We start from the raw sequence: 9,934 nt of genomic DNA, 5'->3' as shown, positions 1-9,934 counted from the left end.
TCCCTTTATTAGTGCCAACCCCCCCCCCCAAAAAAAATGACAGAATAGCAAGCTTTATAAGCCTCTTACCTCAGGCTGGAAGTTATGTTAAAAATAGAGGAGGGGTATTTGGGGGCATAGCATAAACTCCCACTGTGGCTGTAGTGTAATTTCAGAAATGTAGAAAATGTGATTTCAGGATTAAAATAGAAACTTTTCTTTCATGACTCATGAGATTGAGATGGGATTGATGTGATGCTCTTTTTTTTACTGGGCCAAGATCAATGATGCTTGAACCCAGAAGGAGCTGGCGGGGGGGGGGGGGGCGTTGTTGCTCCTCTGCCTTCCCAACCCAGCGGTTGCTGCCAGGGAGGTGGGGCATAAGAGTGGGGAGGTTGGTGTTATGCAGGCGCAGTGTTATTGAGAGTCAAATTGGCTTCGTCACTGCACCAGCACCACACCAGCCTACCCAGCACTATGACACTCCTTCTCTTCCTCTTGGTTTATGGCAGTGATCACTGCAGTGGAAAACCAGGTAAACGACGCTGCCCCAACCTGCCAGCCAATGCTGCGTGGGCTCTAGTCAGATGAGACCAATGGCCCATCTTAATCTGCCATGTGGCCTTAGAGCTTCCTGCTTGATCCTTGCTGCTCTGGGCAACTTTGAACATGTGCCTATGGCCCCTCTAGTTCTCACTTTCCTGCTCTAGAACCTCCCTTTAGTCTGTGTTAACCACTCCTCCCCGGCATCCTTAGCCAGCCAGCCAGGCAACCTGCTTCCCTCAGTCCCAGAATCTAATGGTCTAGAACAGGCGATGGAGATCTGCTGGCTGTCCAGATATTGTTGGACTTTCATCATCCCCATCCAGAATGGTCAATGGTCAGGGAACATGGGGCTTGTAGTCCGGCAAAATCTGGAGGGCCCCAGGTACTCCTGCCACAGGTTAGAGTTTGACAACTAATGTGGCCTAAGTCAGGATGGGCCAATCTGCCAGGTTCGGTTTTTCTCAGTTTCTTATGTTTCCAATGTTAAGATCAGTTCTCCACATTTCTATATAAGTTTGCATATTTTTTAAAAAAAAAAATACTCTCATGAAAATGTGTGAATTTTGAATAGCGGCTGTAGTTTGGTTCTTGTATTGTTCTTGTATTGTTTCAGAAAATGCAGATTAGGTAGGTTCACCTTTAAATGCAAAATGCCCACAATAAACATGTTAGTTGTTAGTAGTATAACCTTAATGTTTAGAAGTGCAGTCTCTGAAATACTTAAAAATGTAGAATGCAATTCTATATACATCTGCTCAGAAGTAAGCCTCATTGAGTCAAATGGGGATGTGTATGAGATTTGAGATTAAGTTTTGCCTCTTAACAGGAATGCACTGTCAGACAAACATATTTTATCCTTATTTGAAGTGCATCAATGAGACTACATTTCTAATTGCAGGAAAGGGTATAACATTTATTCAGGTTGTTTACTTTTTATAAGATATATTCATTTTTGTACCTCCAAATCATATGTCTCTTTCGTACTAACTGCCCCTGACAATAAAATCCCATGTACGTAAATGTCTACTCAGAAGTAAGCCCCAATGAGTTCACAGGGACTTACTCCCAGGTAAGTTTGCATAATTTATCTCTAAGTTATATTATTGGGTAAAAATAATAATAATTAAAAAGGCCACTAGTGAAATGCTAACATTTGTGCTTTCCTTTGATGATAAAGGATTGCCGTGTTGGTCAATATCTGTTTTAGTTTAAACCTGTGTGCTCAAGAGGGAGAGCTGTGATTTGAAGGTGGAACGGGGGGGGGGGGCGACAAGGGGCCCATGGATATCCTGTTCCCAATGACCCCCACAAACCTGGAGCTAACCCTGATTATGAATAGACCATCTCATCCAGGAATTTGTATACAGTAACTCTTTTTTTAAAAGCCACCTAATCTATTGGCCATCAACATATCCTACAACAGTGAATTCGATAAATTATGTGTTTTTCCTTTCCTGGTACATTTCAAATATATCCAAGGGTGTGATAATAGAATACAAATAATTTGCAGGGGAAGAACTGAGAGATCTTGCTATTACATCCTCCTACACAGAGCAGTGTGTGAGCCTGGCTGGGATTTCTATCTATCAGCTATCCATTTTACCATGCCATTTTTCTTCATATTGGCTGAGAACAGCAAACCTGACACTCTCATATTTGGAATACTGCAAATAACTCCAAGTCTGAGAGCGGTAGACATTCCAATATCAAGAAGATATAGATATTCCTTTTAACAGAATGTGATCGAGCTCTTGAGCAAAGCCGCAACAAATTCCATCCCCCAAAGTGGATTAATGAGTGATATTCTGCAGGTTGCCTTCCCCAACTTGGTGCCCTCCGGATGTTTAGGAGTAAAACTCCCATCAACACCAGACAACATGGCCCTGGGAGACATAGCCCAAAATATCTGGAGAGCTCCAGGTTAGGGGAAGGCAGATCTTGAGTGAGAAGGTATGAGAAGATGACAGGTATGAATCCTGATGGATGCAGATGGGAGAGTTGTGATGAGCAGATGCCTTCAGAGGATGAAAAGTGAAATTGTACCAATGGACTTTTTCATTGGTTCTGCTATCCAAGAAATTTCCTCTTCCATCAAAAGTATAAGCTGGAAACATCCAATAATTAAAGCAAAAGAAATAGATTCTGCAAATATATTGTTTGGCTCTGTAGTAACAAACTGCTTGCAACCTTTTTCTTCTCCCCCCCTCCCTTTAATCCCCCCCAATCAAACATTATCTTCACATACCTTAATAAACAAATACAATTAAAATTTAAAAAAATAGAAAATAAAACATTTTCATATATCAAATCCATATTTTGGCATTCCTCCGATCCCTTGACTTCCCTCCATTTCCTCCCCTGGTTCTTTTGTGTTTTCTTATATTGTACATGTCTATAATTTTCTTATCTTTAAATATTTCCAATTTCAAACCTTGTCATTAATATTACAAGTGGTTTTTTTAAAACCCTGCTATTGTAGTAACGTCTTTACAGTGCGTTTGTAAATATGCAATAAACATTTCCCATGCTTTTTTATGTTTGTTGTCCTCTTCATTTCTTAGCCTTCCAGTTAATTTAGCCATTTCAGCATTTTCCATTAGTTTACGTTGCCAATCTTCTTTAGTTGGGACTTGTTCTTCTTTCCAGCGTTGGGCTATCAGTGTCTGTGCGGCTGTTGTTGCATACATAAACTTTTATATTCTTTCAGTATATCTGTTCCAATTATACCTATTAAGAAAGCTTCTGGTTTTTTAACAAAGGTTATTTTTAACATTTTTTTCAATTTGTTATAGATCATTTCCCAAACCTTTTTATAACCTTACATTGCTACCACATATGGTAAAATGTACCTTCTGCCTCTTTACATTTCCAACACTTATTATCTTTTGTACATTTTTGATAGTTTAACCGGTGTTAAATACCATCTATACATCATTTTCATATAGTTCTCCTTAAGTGCCGTACATGCCATGAATTTTATATCATTTCTCCATAATCTTTCCCAGTATGCCATCTATATATTATGTCCCACATCTTTTGCTCATTTTATCCTTACACATTTGACCTCTTCATCCTTTGTCTCCCATTCCAACAATATATTATACATTTTTGATGATAATTTATAATTACTTTCTATTATTTCTCTCTTGAATTTTGAGATTTCATATGCAAATAATAGTAATAATAAAATGCTTGCAACATTTTTCATAGACCTAATAGAAAGAATGAATTCAGAGAATGTGGAAGGCATTGCACAATTCTGTGGTAGTGCCATGTGCTACTCTGGCAAATGCGATCCAATTGTCCCTTTTTGATTTTCTTCTGCCCAGATACTTTTTGAGAAAACAGTGTAATAATATTTGATAGCATGGATGTTGACATGGAACTACATAATGTCCCTTCAATATTTGGTGAGATTGCAAATACACTTCTCCCCCCACCCCCGAACATTCCTGATCTTGTACCAAATGTACCTACAAGACTTTGTCACAGATTCCTATCCTACAATTAGTATAAAGAACGTGTAACAGTACTGAGCAGCTGGTAGATCCCATTTTATTTGTTTTTGCAGTTTTCCCAATTTTGTTAGACATAGCAGTTTTCTGATAGGAAGAAAGAGAGATTACAGGCCCCTTCATTCATTAATCTCATGAAGGGGATTCATATGATTACAGGAAAAGTGGGGCCACCTGCTCCCTGGCTTTGACTCCCTGCTGCCCCCATATCTAAGAGTTGCGCATGGATGTCAGAGAAGGGGAAACCTCTGGTTGTAGAGGTCTGCACCTGAGAAAAGGTCTATGCTCTTCTTAGTTAGCTATTCTCAGTTTGTTGATGTTAGGGGAATGGACTTTGGAGTTGTACAGCCTTGGCGGGCAGGACCAGTGATGGGGGACCACTGCTCCTTTATTCCCTGGAAAGAGACTTACGCAGAAGGATGAAGGCTTGCATGCTGTAGGCCAAAGACATCACTCTCATTGCACATTGAAAGTCACAACCATGTTACATCATGTCAATATTCAGGGTAGTCAGAACTAATTTGTAGCCATGGTGAATATTACTGAGTTGGGATATAAGAGCAGAGGGGCTTTCACAGTAAAGACAAATAATTTGTGCTTTGGATTGGAAGCCAATGTGGGTATTTAAGGAGAGATCTGATGTGATCAAAGCAACATGAGGACACGAGTGATTTGGACTTCTAAGTTCTGTTTTGACAGAGGTGAGTGGGCCAAGATAAGAGCAGGCTGCGGTAGTCAAAGCAAAGGTGTGGAGCAGAGTTTTTGTTGAGCCAGTGGAGGGGCAAAGAGCCATATTTTTAAAGAGCCATATTTTTAATTAAATTTCTCTTTGTATTGTTGTTCAATTTCCAGTCTCACCGTGGGATCAAAGTCAAGCTGGACCTTTCTGATTCTGTTATTAGCACACAGATCCTGCGACTGGGTATGTAGATTTTTATTTTGCCTTTTAAAACTTGCTGCTGTAACAACTACCCTTTTTCCTGGGTTAGATATATCAGAGATCACCATTCTGGTGGGAAGGTAAACGGTATTTCCGTGCGCTGCTCTGGTTCTCCAGAAGCAGCTTAGTCATACTGGCCACATGACCCGGAAGCTGTACGCCGGCTCCCTCGGCCAATAAAGCGAGATGAGCACCGCAACCCCAGAGTCGTCTGCGACTGGACCTAATGGTCAGGGGTCCCTTTACCTTTACCTATGTTCCATGTACACCACACCACAGATTATTTGCAAAGTGCTTCCCAAGAAACTGGTTTCATTCCAAAGAGAATAGCTCACTGCAAAAAGAGTCTGCATTATCTCACAGTGTGTCCTTTTGAAAACAGATGTTTTCAATACCAGATGTATCCACACCTGCCCAGTGACATTGTGGGTGGGTGTATACCAAGAATGCAATCGTTACCTCCTTTCTACTTCAGGAGCATGCGCAGGAAGGAAAAGGTGTGGATAACCTAAACAAGAGGAAGGTTTTCAAGTATGTATCATGTAACCACCCGCCCTTGTGAATGTCAGGATCTAGAATCAATCTAGCTTAAAAGCAGGCGATGAGCATGAACAATCATGGAGGAAAACTACTACAGGTTAGCGTGCATGTAGCCTGATTTCAAAACTCTAACCACTATGTGAGACTGGCTCTGGTTTATGCAAGAGTATCCTGTTTAGAAAGATAACTGGTTCAGGGTGAAGCTACTCTAACACCACCAGAATGTAACTAAGACAATTCCCAGTCAAAAGCAGCATGATAGGAAAAATTGTGGGGGGTGGGATCTTGTTATTCCAGCATATGGAGCAGCACATTCTCTTTCTAATTTGTCCATATTAGCTTCCCAATTCACTGTGTATTATCAATCACAGTGTGAAGGACTGTTGTGCTAGGAGCAGATGGAAAATCAAGGGGAATGCTCCATTGTTGCACTGTTAATTAGAAATGACAACAACTCCTTGCCTCATTGTAGAGATTAAGGTCTAAGAAAACAGCTACAGTCGCTACCATCTTCCTTCATAGGAAAAGGAATACATTTAGGAATAGCTGGCAGTCTAATGAACCTGGTGGATTTTTTCCTCCATCAAAGGCAGTTTTCTTGCACTTCAGACTAAATCAAAGATTTACAATGTGTCATACAAGAAAGATAGCAGGACCTGTATCTTTCCTCCCCGCAGTCAAAAAATGTCAGGAAGCAAAAGTCTTGCACAGGGTTTTTTTACCCTTCCCACCATTCTAGAGGCTGGTTTTGATTTAAAAACAAAGAAACAACCCCCCCCCCCAACAAGATACAGCCAGCCAGTTGTAACATGTAGCTTGGTCATTTTAGAAGCAGCTGTGTGAACAGCTGAAGCAAGTTAGATGAATTTAGTTCTTCAGCATTTGCAAGTCAAGGTGGGGCTGGAATCTAATTCAATCCGCTACTTAATCCATTTATACTAATCTGTAGCAGGCTTTGTGCAGATGACCCTGTAAGCACATGGGCTGAGTGAAAGAAACCGAGGGTTTATCTAGTCTCAAAAAAAGAGAAATGGACAAGGATCTCCATGGCAGGAAGATGAAGTGAGTGTACGTATCCTAGTATTTGTATCCCCCTTGATCCAGCAGCAGTAATTCATGGTGCTCCTTCTTTGCACTGAATTTTGCTTTTATTTGCTGAACATGTTGCAGAATACAATTGCAAAAAAAAACCCCATAACCCCACACAATCTGTCTGGAGGGCCTTACATAAATACAAAGAACTGTTTTTTTAAAAAAATATCAAACTCTTTGCCTTTACTTTTCCAGAATGCATATTGTGTGCTGGCATTTGATTCTCATTGGGGTGGATGGTTCCAAAAGGATAGATCTATGTTTAATAACCCTCCCTTTGATTTAATGATATACTAATGGTTCTGAAGGTGTGGGGGCTGGGAGCTGTGTCATTCCAGGTGGTAAAAAGTAATATGAAGGAATGGCAGAAATCGGAAGGAGAAGCTGCTGTTTAAATGTATGCTTTCTCCTCTGAGCGCTGGTGGTATTGACATCAGTATGCACAAAATGCTTTCAAATAAAATTATCCTGCAATTGCCTGGGATATTTCATGCAGGAATTGATTGGGCAATCCTAAATTTAGTTAAGAGGGGAAGCCCAGAATCCAGCTTCACACCTTCCTCTCTTACGTCAGAGCCTGAACACTGACTGTTCTTGAGGCAGCTACAGACACAATTTTTGAAAGGGACCTGGTTTGTCTCTGTGTGCAAAGAGCAGGGCTGCAGGAGGCCCTCTTCACTTTGATACGGCCAGCAAAGAGAATGCCAGGTGTAAGTGGGGTCCTAAACACCAAAGTCTCCAGCCTTAGCTCTTCCAAATTTGTGTCCCTCTGGAGAACAAAAGGTTTATCTTGGAAGCCCTGGGAAAGCTGTAGATTTCTTTGAGAGCTGCTCATCAGCTCCTTTTCCCTGGCACTGAGAGAATACTAGAGCTATACTTTGAGAATATAGATGCCTTTGCTTCTCATTTACTGTGCACAGTCCACACACCTGCCATCAAGATTGTTCTTTTGTGTCAGTGGAGAATCCAGGATCTGTGAATTTTTCTTTCTTTCTTTCTTTCTTTCTTTCTTTCTTTCTTTCTTTCTTTCTTTCTTTCTTTCCTTCCTTCCTTCCTTCCTTCCTTCCTTCCTTCCTTCCTTCCGTGTGTGATGTGATGGAGGAGATTGGGGGCCCTGGCAAAGGGATTCTCCATTTCAGCAGGGAGACGTGAGAGTGGAGTGCAGCAGGAATGGATCTTGAGGAGCTTAGCTATCATGTAGCAGCTCCGCTCACTCCATTCATCAACAGAGCATGGGGCAATATGATGGCTCTCTGGGCTCATTGAGTCTTTAGGTGGACCTAGTACAGCCAACCCTTCCTCCCCTGGAGTGATTCTTGTAGTTATCTTGGGGATATCTAGCTGATAGTGGAGCTCATTCCAGAACTATTTTAGTGTAGAGGTAGTTTGAGTCTGCAGGGACTTAGTGCAGCTTCTGCAAAGTGTAGATAGGAAAGAACAAGAACGTTAGGGTAGGAACAATTGTGTTTGATGGAAGCATGGCAGATGTTACTGTGGACCAGCATGAGTGCATTTGCACCAACCAATACTTTCACTGGCACCCATAGGGTCTTCTTCCCCCACCCCTGGCATGAAATTAGTCTTTAAAGAAAGAGTCTATTGTAGCCAGTATAATAGATTTTGGTGTGTGCTTGGTTGTGATGTCTGCAATAGTGTCTATAGTTTGCAAATGTGCTCCTGGGCCCTGATCTTGGCCATTTCTGCTGGCAACTCATTTCCTATACCAACTGCAGAGGTGTTGTACCAGTATTTGGATCATCTGTTCTGTCTGCTCATTTATGCAGAGACGATAGATGGAAGAGAGTCGGCCCTTGATTTGTAACAGTGTCAACAGGCTTGCCAGAACCATAATAGGGACCGTGTGCGTTCATCTGTGATAACGTGATTGAGTGCCCAGCGAAGTCAAAAGAGGAGGTGAGCTATTTTGCTAGCCAGAGGCACTGGATTAGCAGGGACAAAATGAATTGCAATCATGTCTGGGAGGTGGTGAACACAATGGAGTTTGCTGTGGTGGTTGCTCAGGGACAGGTTGGCATTGGTGATGGAAACAAACCAAAATACCACAAAACTCTGTGTTAAGTCTGCTGTGGTAAAACCAGCATAATTCCTCCTCTGAAAGGTCTCTGTGAGAGACTCTTGATGTTTGTGCAGGAGTTGTACCAGGATAGACACTTCCAAATGGTGAGTAGAAAGTAGGGCACCAGGGAAAGAGAGTTTATCAGTTCAATGGTTTTTTAATCCCAACATTTGTTGGTTAGTTTATTAAATTTATATACCAACCTTAATCCAAAGACCACAAGGCAGTTTACAATATCTCCTGCAAAGGAGGAATAATGCCACAGATACAGCACCTTAAGTTGCAGCAGATCACCTTAGGTGTAGAACTGATAGGTAATAGAAAAGATTTTCAGTAGGTGATATTGACAGGGGAAGACAGAATCATCAAAGGATGTCAGAGTTCATCTGTTTCTTGCTTAACCTTATTCAGTTTTATTTCTGCCAACCTAGCAATTTGAAAGCACACTAGTGCAAGTAGATAAATAGGTACCACTGTGGCAGGAAGGTAAGCAGCATTTCTGTGCGCTCTGGCACTTGTCACGGTGTCCTGTTGCGCCAGAAGTGGTTTAGTCATGCTGGCCACATGACCCGGAAAACTGTCTGTGGACAAACGCTGGCTCCCCCGGCCTGAAGCGAGATGAGTGCCTCACCCCATACCCACCTTTGACTGGACTTAACTGTCCAGGAGTCCTTTCCTTTACCTTTATTTCTTTTATCAAGGAAACATAGAACCCAGCGGCTGAATGCAGCCCTCCATGCCTCTCTATTTGGCCCTCAGGGCACCCCCTCAGCCATACCCTTCACTGGCCCTGCTTGCCCCCTCCCCCAAGTGTTTTTGCCTGTCTGGAATGTGCCCTTTAATAATTATTCTTCTCTAGATGGAGGATACAGAGAATGGGGGTGTATAAACTGGGCTACTGGACAAAGGTAGTGTTTACATTTGTTTCTCCACCCACTTTTGCACCTGGCCCCACCTACCACTGGTAGGTCTGTCCTGTCCCTCCCCTATCAAAGAAAGATTTCCCAGAAAGGAATGTAACTCCTGTTTTAAACCTTTGGAGACTGCAGACTGCCTTCTTGCTGAAATGGAAAATGAATTCCAACACAGCAAGGTTACCCCCTCCACCTCTCGTGTAGACAGGAGATCAAATTACTGGTACCGGAAAAGGATTTTGGAGCATCATGCAAAATTCAGCTGATGTGCATTATGGCTGACTGGGCCGAAAGACTTAAAGCAGAGTTGCATGAACTCCTCCACAGAGTT

At 42.0% G+C, this 9,934-nt stretch overlaps 1 protein-coding gene across 1 annotated transcript in view; it reads left to right on the top strand.

Annotated features, from left to right (window-relative positions):
- Nucleotides 1–417: 417 nt before the first annotated feature.
- Nucleotides 418–9,934, top strand: part of DGKG (diacylglycerol kinase gamma) — a 115,998-nt gene continuing 106,481 nt past the window's right edge. Inside the window, 2 exon segments of the mRNA XM_083741812.1 lie at nucleotides 418–514; nucleotides 4,893–4,962. The gene's annotated coding sequence lies outside the window, so the exon portion shown is untranslated.

The sequence above is a fragment of the Podarcis gaigeae genome (assembly GCF_964106915.1).
Source record: "Podarcis gaigeae genome assembly, chromosome: 5".
Lineage (NCBI taxonomy): Eukaryota > Metazoa > Chordata > Lepidosauria > Squamata > Lacertidae > Podarcis > Podarcis gaigeae.
The sequence above is the reverse complement of the archived record's forward strand: the minus strand, read 5'-3'. Positions and strand labels throughout refer to the sequence as shown.